The following is a 10,733-nucleotide window of genomic DNA, read 5'->3' as shown; positions in this document are numbered from 1 at the left end:
CATGCCATGTGGGCACACACAAGTTTTCCAGCGATTCCGACGCTCCGGTGGTCCAGTAACTTGGAAAACCCTAGGGCGGGGAACCCACACATCTACCCCTATAGCTTTCTCCGTGCGAGGGTTTACCGAGTGGACTTTTTTATTTATTTTGCTTTGTTTAGGACATATGTACATGGAAACCATAGGTTGGGCATACTTTACCATAAAATAGGCTCCGTTCGGGCCATGGCGGGGGTTTCCACATACAGATCCTGGATTTTACCAACTGGTAGCCCATTATGCGGAAATCGTCAACGCCGGGTACATCCAAGGTTAGCCAAACCTTACATCACACTTGTACATGTATGTTAGGGGCAGAAGCAAGTTTTCCAACAATTCTGACGCTCCGGTGATCTGTTTCTTGGGAAACCCTAGGGCGGGACCCCTAGGGTTAGGGTTTTACCAAGTGATTCGTTAGGGTTATAGTTAGGGTTAGCAATGTATGTGGAAACCCTAGGGTTAGAGTTAGGGTTAGGGTTAGGGTTAGAGTTAGCAATGTATGTGGAAACCCTAGGGTTAGGGTTAGGGCTACGATTAGGGTTAGGGTTAGGGTTAGCAATGTATGTGGAAACCCTAGGGTTAGGGTTAGGGCTAGAGTTAGGGTTACGGTTAGGGTTAGAGTTAGGGTTACGGTTAGGGTTAGGGTTCGGGAAACCGTAGGGCGGGGACCCCGCGGATCTACCCATATGTACATCGATAGCAAATGTTGGGCCTAGTGGCTCCGGTTGACCCGTCTGCGAAGAGCGTCACCCATGCATGGGACCTACATATGCCATCTACGAATTCTTAAAAAATAGAACCATTTTTTACATAATTCATACTAGTAAATAAATAATAGAAACATATTATAAAGTAATATGAGAGAGGGAAAAAAATAAAAAATAAAAAAAAATCTATATGCCGAGGGTGGCCGTCGGCATAGGGTGGCCATGCCCTATGCCGAGGGTGGCCGTCGGCGTCTGACTGACGCCGTGAGCGGGCGTCGACGGTGCGGGTGCGAGGGGAGGTGATGGAGACCTCTACGCCGAGGGCCAGGTAGACGCCGACGGCGGCCCTCGGCGTAGGCGCCTAGACGCCGACGGTACCTAGACGCCGACGGTCGGCTTCGGGCGCTGCCCTGGCGAGGCCGTACGCCGACGGCCCCGATAAAATGCCCTCGGCGTAGGGTTTGGCCGTCGGCGTCTAGGCCCATTCCTGTAGTGTGTAGTATATTACTGGTACTCTATTGATTACATTAAATTACTACTATAGTTTTACGACCATACTCTCTTCTCGTGTCGTCTTTTCTTCTTGCAGTATTACACAGTGAATTGGAAGTATGAAAAAGCGATTACATTGCTACATTGTTACGACCATGCTTTCTTCTCGTCTTGTCTTCTTATCTTCTTCTAATTACTTGTAGTTCCTCCGTTGCTCGTTCAGGTCAATCACGCGCAACCCGGTCTTCAGGATTTGGCACTCTCTTCCACATAGTCAGCGTCTGCGCTTCACTGTGTACGCCTACTCTTTTGTTCCACTCGAGGAGCAGATACAAGACTCTGCCCCAATTGATCGACGTAGTAATACTCTTCCCACCTCGTCACTAGCTTTTGCCTTATTGGGAGGAAACGCGCATCCGAGATCATCACGATAAACCGAACCAGCCCTCTCTTTGCCGGTTGGTCATTGTGCCCCTCCGGCAAACCTAGCGAGCGCAGGCTTACCCCCTGTTTCACGGAGCTCCTCCCCAGTGGCACTCGCGGCAACTTGAGACGGCCTCGTCTACCAAGTCTCGCCAAACTGCAAGACTGTACAGTCCTGCATGAATCTAAAGCCACCAAGACAGTGCCATTTGTCTGTGTAGTTGGCAAACCCGGGCGCATAGACCTCATCGGCGAAGGCGACGATTCAGTCATCAGGAAGATCGGCTAGGAGATGCATTACTCTTGGCTGATAGAAGTAAGTTCATATTGCCATTTTAGGTGGCACATGATCACTCTATCCATCCAAACAAGTAAAACTAAGCGGTGCTCTTCGGCATTCAGCCACAACGACCATCCTCACGTATTCTAATTTTGGCACGGATAGGGTGTCATGTGTTGTGGGTTTGCTTTGCCAAGCTCTACTTAGTTGGGTCGGCTCAAGCATGCAAGAGTCCCGGAGTTCAGTTTCCTCTAATACCTTACGAACAAAAGATAATCAGATAAGCATATGATGTACATACATGGTTAACTGGTTGCATGCTACCTCGATCTAGCTGCCTATTTATGGGCTTGGTTTGTTCATATGTAGCATGAGTTGTTCACTCACGAGAGTTGTGCACAAAAAAAATGCAATTTTGATGTCACAACTCACAGGCCATGCATTTTGTAACGTTTGTATTGATTTTATTAGTTGTGCAACGGAGATAGAGATCTGCGATACAATGCATGCATCCATCCAGTCTGAAATTGAAATGCCAGGTTAACTGAACTGAACTGATCCACGTACCCCATCAGTTACAGGTGACACCCAGAATAATTTCAGTACACGGTTATTCTTAGTGCATTGTAGATCGGTATCGCTAGTAGAGCAGCAGGGCAGCACCCTTCTACTGCGGCATGTGTTATTGTGTTTTGTGCCGTAGTTGAGATGAATTCCACTGCCTAATTGAGCAAAGACAAATGTAGGATGAACAGCCTACTAGATGAGTTCCACGCGATGCAGACGGCACGCCACCCTCCAACACCGGCACAGCAACCGGCGTTTGTGGCGGAGGACGAGCACCTTCGGCACAACTAGAGAGCAGCACGCGCTGACGGCTGACCTCTGTTTAAAATAGCCGGCTATATCCGGGCTAGCTATAGCCCGGCTATAGCCTTTCGCGAGACCTGCGGCTATAGCTAGAAGCTTTAGAGGCTAAAACAGAAATAGCCGCTAATAGCTGCTAATAGCCCGGATAAGGCTATTTAGCCTTAATTTAGCCGCATAGCTGCTAATTTTCCGCTCAATGGGCCCAAAATTTTGGACCAAAAATTTCAGTCCACTGGCCCATTTGCTTGGCGAAATAGCCACTAAGCCGAGCGGCAAGCATAAATATGTCCTAAACTACATAATGATGTTGTAATATTTGGACAAAACTATGTATTTAACTATGTGTGAACTATTATGTGTATCTTGTATGTGAAGATGTTATTATGTTATTAATTTGTGAATTATTAATATATATAACTATATGCTGCCTTTATTATTATTATTATTTAGCAAATCGGCTATATGGCTATAGCGGGCTATAGCCCGGCTATAGCCTTTCATAGCTTCAAAAAATTCGCGGCTATCGGCCATAGCTGGCTATTTTAACCAGAGGCGCTGACAAATGATCCATCCATCTATCCCGATCTCGCCTCTGTTTGAACTCGTCATTAACAGCACGTACACCCGTGCGGGCCGTGCGCGAGCTCCCCGTCCATCTGACAATATCGACATGCACGATGGGCCGCACTCCGAGCGAGTCCGACTCAATCTCAAATCCGAACCATGTCCCGTTTCGTCTGTTAAATATCCCTGCAAGAGCCCCACGCCCCGCCATTGATCGGCATCAATTACACATCTCCTCCACATTGAATCCGTGCAATAGCGACCGTCACCAGTCCATCAGGCCGTCTTTGTTTCGCAAACGGAAGGATTCCATGGCTCCGTTGGGCTTGCAGCTGCTACCGGACGACATCCTCGCCTGCATCCTCCGCCGTCTCGCGCCCCGTAGCCTCGCCGCCTCCCGTTGTGTCTGCAAGAGCTGGTGCGATCTTATCGACGATTCTCACCTCCTGCGGACAGACCTACTTCCGCTATCACTGTACGGTATCTTCCTCTTGGAAGGGGAACATGTAAGCCTCCCGAAATTCTTTGCAAGCCACCTGATACAAGGCAAAATTGCTGCCATGCCCGACTACTTGAACAGGGAGTGTGTTCTGAATCACTGCAACGGTCTCCTTTTACTTTGGGACGAGGTGGTTAATCCCGCGACACGACAAAGGGTTGTTTTGCCTTCGCCCCCACCCCTATGCGCTGGGATGGAGGAATTCTTCGACGACGACGGCAGGTGCCTCGTTTTTGACCCTACCGTCTCACCGCACTATGAGGTGCTTCATACTCCTAGCGTTCCCCCCATGCCTGGGAGCACGGCCATGTTCGCGGATGAATCGGAGTGGCCACCCTATCGATATCCAATACAAGTCTTCTCTTCAAGGACTTGGACATGGGAGGAGAGGTTGTTTGTCCGAAGAGGGGAGGCTGCAGGGACTATTGCCGACATGAAATCAGATGAGCAACAAGAGGATCGCTATGCCGTCTACTGGAAAGGAGCGGTTTATTTGCATGCTCAGAATGACTCCATTATACGGTATATATATCCCTTCACCCCTTAAAACAAGCAAGGTTACTTTAGCTAGTTAAGCTGAAACTCATTGCATTATTCACTAACTTGCACTTTACTATCTTCACATTTGATATTTGCAGCATTATCTTATCGGATGGTGAGTATGAGGTGATCAACTCACCAACAAGCACTAAATTGGGTGGGCATCTTCATCTTGGAAAATCGGAGAAGGGGGTGTACTACGCTTTAACTTGTAGTTTGCAGAAACGAATTCAAGTATGGTTGCTTAAGGATTCATGCGGCAGACTCGAGTGGATTTTGAAGAATGATATTGGACTTGTGCCAATGTTCGAAAACATTTCAGGGGACTTTCAAGATGAACACTCTGCATCATGGATGTTACATAAAGGTAGTTATGATGAAGATGCTAAGGAAACACATGCTGAAGATAAATTCCAATGGAACTTTGAAAATGGTATTAGCCTCGAGGCTGGTCATAAGACTGAATGGGACTATAGGAGTGAAGTCATCCATTTTCTTGGATTTCATCCATGCAAAGAGGTTGCGTTCTTGTGGTTATCAGAAAAAAGAGTAGTTGCTTATCACTTGAGTACCTCCAAAGTTCAATACTTGGGAAATTTAAGATTACATTGTTTAGGATATTCCTTTCCATACACTCCATGTTGGACAGGAGAGCTAGTTGGACAGAATTAATTCTGGCCAAAATCTTGGGTTGTTTCGAATGTCATAGCGCTTGTAACTTCTACTCTTGAATATGATCTTTTACCGAAAATAATTTTAACAGCTGACTCTAATAATATTACTCCCTCCGACAACCATGGCAGTAGTTTGCTTGAGTTCTTGTTTTGATCTAGTTCTGCTCGTAAAGATTCAGGCTGAAAACCAACACCCATGGCAGTAGGCCGAGTAATTGGCGAACGCGGTCAGCTGGAGGTCTACGCTTGTGGCATGCTGCTGAGCAGCATCACTTGCCACCGTCAGCACCAGCGACCATTTAGGTCGGCTGGCCTCCGCCGCCCTTGTTGCAAGCGCCTTGTGCCCCAATCCGACCAGGTCTGGCTCAACATTTTTGAGCTCAGTTGCAGTGATGGTGGATACAACGAGGGACAAAAGAACAACGCAGTAGGGAAGTGATTTCTTTTTGGTCCATGCCCATCTTGGTCTGCGATCTTATTGATAGTGCATCAGACTGTTGATCATGTGTTGCGGGTTCAGTTTTTTTTGGCACGGCTATGGTATCATGTGTTGCAGGTTTGCTTTGCCAAGCTCTACTTAGTTGGGTCGGGCTAGCTCTAATACCTCACGAACAAAAGATAATCATCAGATAAGCATATAATATACATGGTTAACTCTTTGCATGGTACCTCTAGCTGCCTCTGCCTATTTATGGGCTCGGTTGTTCATATATGAGTTGTCCGCTCACGAGAAGTATGCGTAAAAAATGCAAATTTGATGTCGCAGCTCACAGGTCATGCATTTTGTGTTGATTTTGTTAGTCGTGCACCGGAGATAGCAATTTGCGATTGAATACGTGCCTACGTGTGGATCGGTTCACTTACGAAGTGGGCGTTAATGAGTACTCCCTCCGTCCACAAATAAGTGGACATCTAGGTTAAAACTTTATCCATAAAAGATTGTACACTACAGGAAAAACCGGCGTTGCCGTTCACATTTTCTTTGCCGTGCGTCGCTGCACGGCAAAGGCGCCTTTGCCGTGTGACCACAGAAAAACGCACGGCAACGCGCAGGCGCACGGCAAAGAATTGACAAAACACACGGCAAAGACATGCAACACGGCAACGATAGAAAAGCGCACGACAAAGAATAGCTTCACGGCAAAGAGTGAAAGCGGCGCACGGCAAAGACATACTGCACGGCAAAGCCACGCTGAATTGCCGTGCAATTCCCTTTGCCGTGAGCAGTGTCAACCGATGCACAACAAATAAAGCCTTTGCCGTGGGTTTTGGCCTTTGCCATGCGTAATACGAAATTTTCATTTTTTAACTTTCTTTTGTATATATTTTAATACTTATCTTTTCCCTTTAGATTGGTATTAGTTTTTAGCTAGTGTTACTTAAGACAATGTGTATACCCACGCTTTTACAATACAACAAGTACTCTACATCTTCACCCCGATATATATATTAGTATTTCGGAGCAACACACAGCCGATGAATCTGCTATCTAAGTGTTATCGCTCATTCAAGGTTGATTATATATTACATGTTTGAATGAAAACATCTACATTTCATCTAAACCCTAGCCTACTGACCGCTCGGTGGGCGTTCGACGGCCTCGTCCCGTCGTCGCCTCCCCTCCGCCGCAGCTCCTGTTGCGCGCGCCGCCTCTCCATGTGTAGGGCGGTGACCAGACGCCGCTGCTCCATAAGCGCGTCGTTGCATGCCCTCCCCTGTTGCGCCGCCTGGAGGGAGAGCTCGACGACGCGGCGAATCTGTGCGTCTTCGCGGGCACGTCATCGTCCTGGAGCTTCTTATCTGACTCGAAGGACTCGACCAACGCTCGTTGCTGATCCGCCGCCTCGTCCGGGTGCGGCCCATCATCGTCGGACCACTCGAAGTCGCCGTCGTCGTCCTCCTGCCGCGCCTCATCCTCCTCCGCCTCGTCCTCCTCCTCCATTTGCGCCTCCAGTAGCGCCGCCAACGCGTCGGCCTCCGCCGCCAACGCGTCGGCCTCCGCCGCCAACGCATCCGCCTGCGCCCCCAGGCTTCCTCCATTGCCGCCAGCGCCGCCTCCCGCTACTGACGCTCCTCCGTCGCCTCCTGATGCTGACGCTCCACCGCCTCCCGCTATCGCTGCTCCATCGCCTCCCGCCATTCACGGTACTGGAAATCCCGCTCCATGTGCAGGCGCTGCCGCTCTGCACGCCACCGCTCACCCATCTCCTCCTCCCCGCGCCGCCACGCCTCTTCCGTGGCAGCGTCGAACACCGTACGGTGGTGGTGGAGGAGGGAACTGGCCGGCGCCGAGGCGGTTCATCATTACGCAGGGCTGTGCTTGCGGTGGAGAAAGGGGTGCCGGCGGCTGTGGTGGCTGCCATTGAGCCGGTGGGGAGGGGGATTTTATAGACGTCGGTGTCGCCAGAAGAGGCGGGAAGATAGCGCGGGAAGAAGCCAGAAGCGGTGGAAAGAAAGCGCAGGAACGCGCGGTAGCGTGCGAACGCCGGCAACGCGTGGAGGCTGCGCAGCACCGACGAGACTTCTCGCCAGCCCCTCCGTCGCCATTAAGGCAAAGTTGCGACGCTCGTTCGTGTGTCACTGCGCGCCAATAACTTCCGTCGCGAGGTTGCGACGGTTTGGTTTAAACTCGAATGTGCCGCTGACGCGTCAGGCCCGTGTCTCCTCGCCTCGCTTTTCGTCGTGTCCGGCGTGCCCGGAGCGTCCCCTATGTAGCGGAAACGGGCTCGGGGTGCCGGACACCATATTGGGCCGCGTTGGACAAAAAGATGTTTTGGATCACGGCTAGGAACGTTTCTCCGTCCGGCGTCCCAAATTCTTTGGGGGACGCTTTGGGAGACACGGCTGGAGATGCTCTAATAGACTTGGAATACGGGTATTCCTGTGAAAAAAGTCATGCTTAATAGATCATACCTAGCTCATTTGATACATAGTTGCATGGGACACACCATAGTTGCAAGTGTTTATAGCTAGAAGAAAAGAAAGAAAAGGAAAGAATGAAAAAAAAATGAAAAAGGGCTTTGCCGAGTGTTTACACACGGCAAAGATAGGCGCGAATTCTGATTGGTTAGCAGCTTGTGCCGTGGATTGGTGACATGGCGAAGATCCGTGTATGGCTGAGAAAAATCAACGGACACGATCCGTTCAGCCTCCTACTCACCAACCACACACCACGTCCTGCCGTCCTGGCCATATCTTATCTTTAAATTGGACCAACCCACTCGTATGCTTATCCTCAATGAGCGGCTGATAGAGCTAGCTACCAGGCTCGCCGCCAGGCATGGTCGGCCTCGAGCACGCGCGCCGTGCCTCGCCGCCAGGCTCTCCTCCGACTTCCCCATCGTGTGCAGCCACCCTTCCTCGCGCTCGCCCGCCGCCGGTCAAGGAAGCCGCCCCCGTCCCTCCTCCTGCCGGTCAAGGACGTCGTCGCCCTCTGTCGTACGCCGCTGCCAGGCTCTCCTCCGATGTCCCATTCGTGCGCCGCCGCCAGGCTCTACTTCGAAGTCCCGGTCGTGCGCCGTCGCCATCCCACGTGCTCGCCCAGCTCCGGAATCCCTTGGATGTGGGCGCCGCTGCCGGTCAAGGAAGTGCTCCCATCCCATCTGCCCACCGGTCGAGGACGCCGCCGCCCTCTATCTTGCGCCGCCGCCAAGCTCTCCTCTGACGTCCCCGTCCTGCGCCGCCGCGCTCCCTCGTGCTGGCCCAGCTTTGGAATCCCTTAGACGTGGATACCACCGCCGGTCAAGGACGCTGCTCACGTCCCTTCTCCCGCCGGTCGAGGACGTCAGCACCGTCGCCATTTTTTTTTAATTTAGCACAACCTCTATGCCGTGCGTTCAGGTAGAGCACACACGGCAAAGAACTGAATGCACACGGCAAAGGTTGTCCAGCGCACGGCAACGAAATGCCTCACGGCATAGGCGATCGCCGCACGGCAAAGAACAAACGCACGACAAAGGCTCTTTGCCGTATATAATTGCCAAAACGCATGGCAAAGTTTCTTTGCCGTGGTAGATGTTGCCGTCTGATCTTTGCCGTGCATTGGCGGACAGCAATGCCTTTACCGTGCAATTTTTGGCCTTTGCCGTCCATTTAGCTCGCACGGCAACGTGTTGTTTTCCCGTAGTGGTACTTCTATGCTCCCAATGTATATTAAACTAGTAAAAATTATTTCTCTCTCATCGCACGGAAATCAAATCCAATAACATTTATTACATGTTTTCCTTGATTTCTACATGCACTTAGCTCAGTGGGGTGAAATAATTAAAGAGGAGAGATACTGATTTGCATCTTTCCAATGTATTTTTTACCACATCCCATAATTTATTTTAAAAACTTCACGTGTACATTTATTTATGGACGGGGGAGTAGAGGGATCTCGAGAAGCACGTGCTGACAAACGATCCATTCATCTATCCCGATCTTGCCCCTGTTTGCACGCGCGTAAATCGTTACCAACGTCACGTACACCCGTGCGCGAGCTCCCCGTCCATCTGAGAATATCGATCGGTCGGCCGCACTCCGAGTCCGACTCTTACTACGAGTCTACGACTCAATCTCAAATCTGAACCGGATCCCGTCTCGTCTTCTACGTTAAATATCCCTGCAAGAGCTAGCCTCACGCCCCACCATTGATCGGCATCAAATATACATCTCCTGCCCACTGAATCCGTGCAAGAGCACAGGTCACCTGTCCATCAGGCCGTCTTTGTTTCACAAAAGGAAGAATTACATGGCTCCGTTGGGGTTGCAGCTGCTACCGGACGATATTCTCGCCTGCATCCTCCGCCGTCTCGCGCCCCGTAGACTCGCCGCCTCCCGCTGCGTCTGCAAGAGCTGGTGCGCTCGCATTGACGATTGTCACCTATACGCAGGCAGGAACCCAACGTCTTGTTGATACATCAAATTACTAAGCAACATCATTGTACAGCTAACAGTAGGGTACCAATAATATGGTTATGCTCATCCAACTCAGAGATGTACCACCGATGATCAAAGGTCCTGTTGAGGCGAATCATGGCTCACTACAGGAATGGGAGGCTACGCCGAGGGCCAGGCTATACGCCGACGGCCAAAAGTCGGGGTCGTCGGCGTATGGCCCGGCCAGGCCAGCCTGCCCTTTCGATCCTCGGCGTAGCGAGGTCTACGCCGAGGGCAGCCCTCGGCATATCTTTGGCCCTAGGCGTAGACAGGGCTACGCCGACGGCCACCCTCGGCGTAGGCCATTTTTCAAATTTGTCTAATTTTGCAAAAAATCATAACTAATTCATATGATGTTAGAAAAATGCGTATGAGGTATCAAAATGTCCAGAAAAACATCCTCTATCCGTTTATGTCAAAATCATGCATATTTGAATCATGTACAGTACCATGTTAACATAGAAACAATTCAATCACTTTCTTATATGTCCTCAGGTTCCCTTTTTAGCCAGATTGCAATTTAAACGAAGTCAGAAAATCTCGCGGAGCCGCATGGCATCATTTTATGTGTCCTAGTAACCACTCCAAAAGATGGAATTGGGATACGACAATTATTTTGGAACACCCTTCACAAACAGGGCTATCATGTCCGGAGTTCTATAACTTTTAGGGAAAATGAGTAGGAAACGACCCGTGACACCGCATAGTTTGTCGGAACGAGGCCA

The sequence above is a fragment of the Lolium rigidum genome, chromosome 3 (genome assembly GCF_022539505.1).
Source record: "Lolium rigidum isolate FL_2022 chromosome 3, APGP_CSIRO_Lrig_0.1, whole genome shotgun sequence".
Lineage (NCBI taxonomy): Eukaryota > Viridiplantae > Streptophyta > Magnoliopsida > Poales > Poaceae > Lolium > Lolium rigidum.
This window is presented reverse-complemented; position numbering follows the sequence as displayed.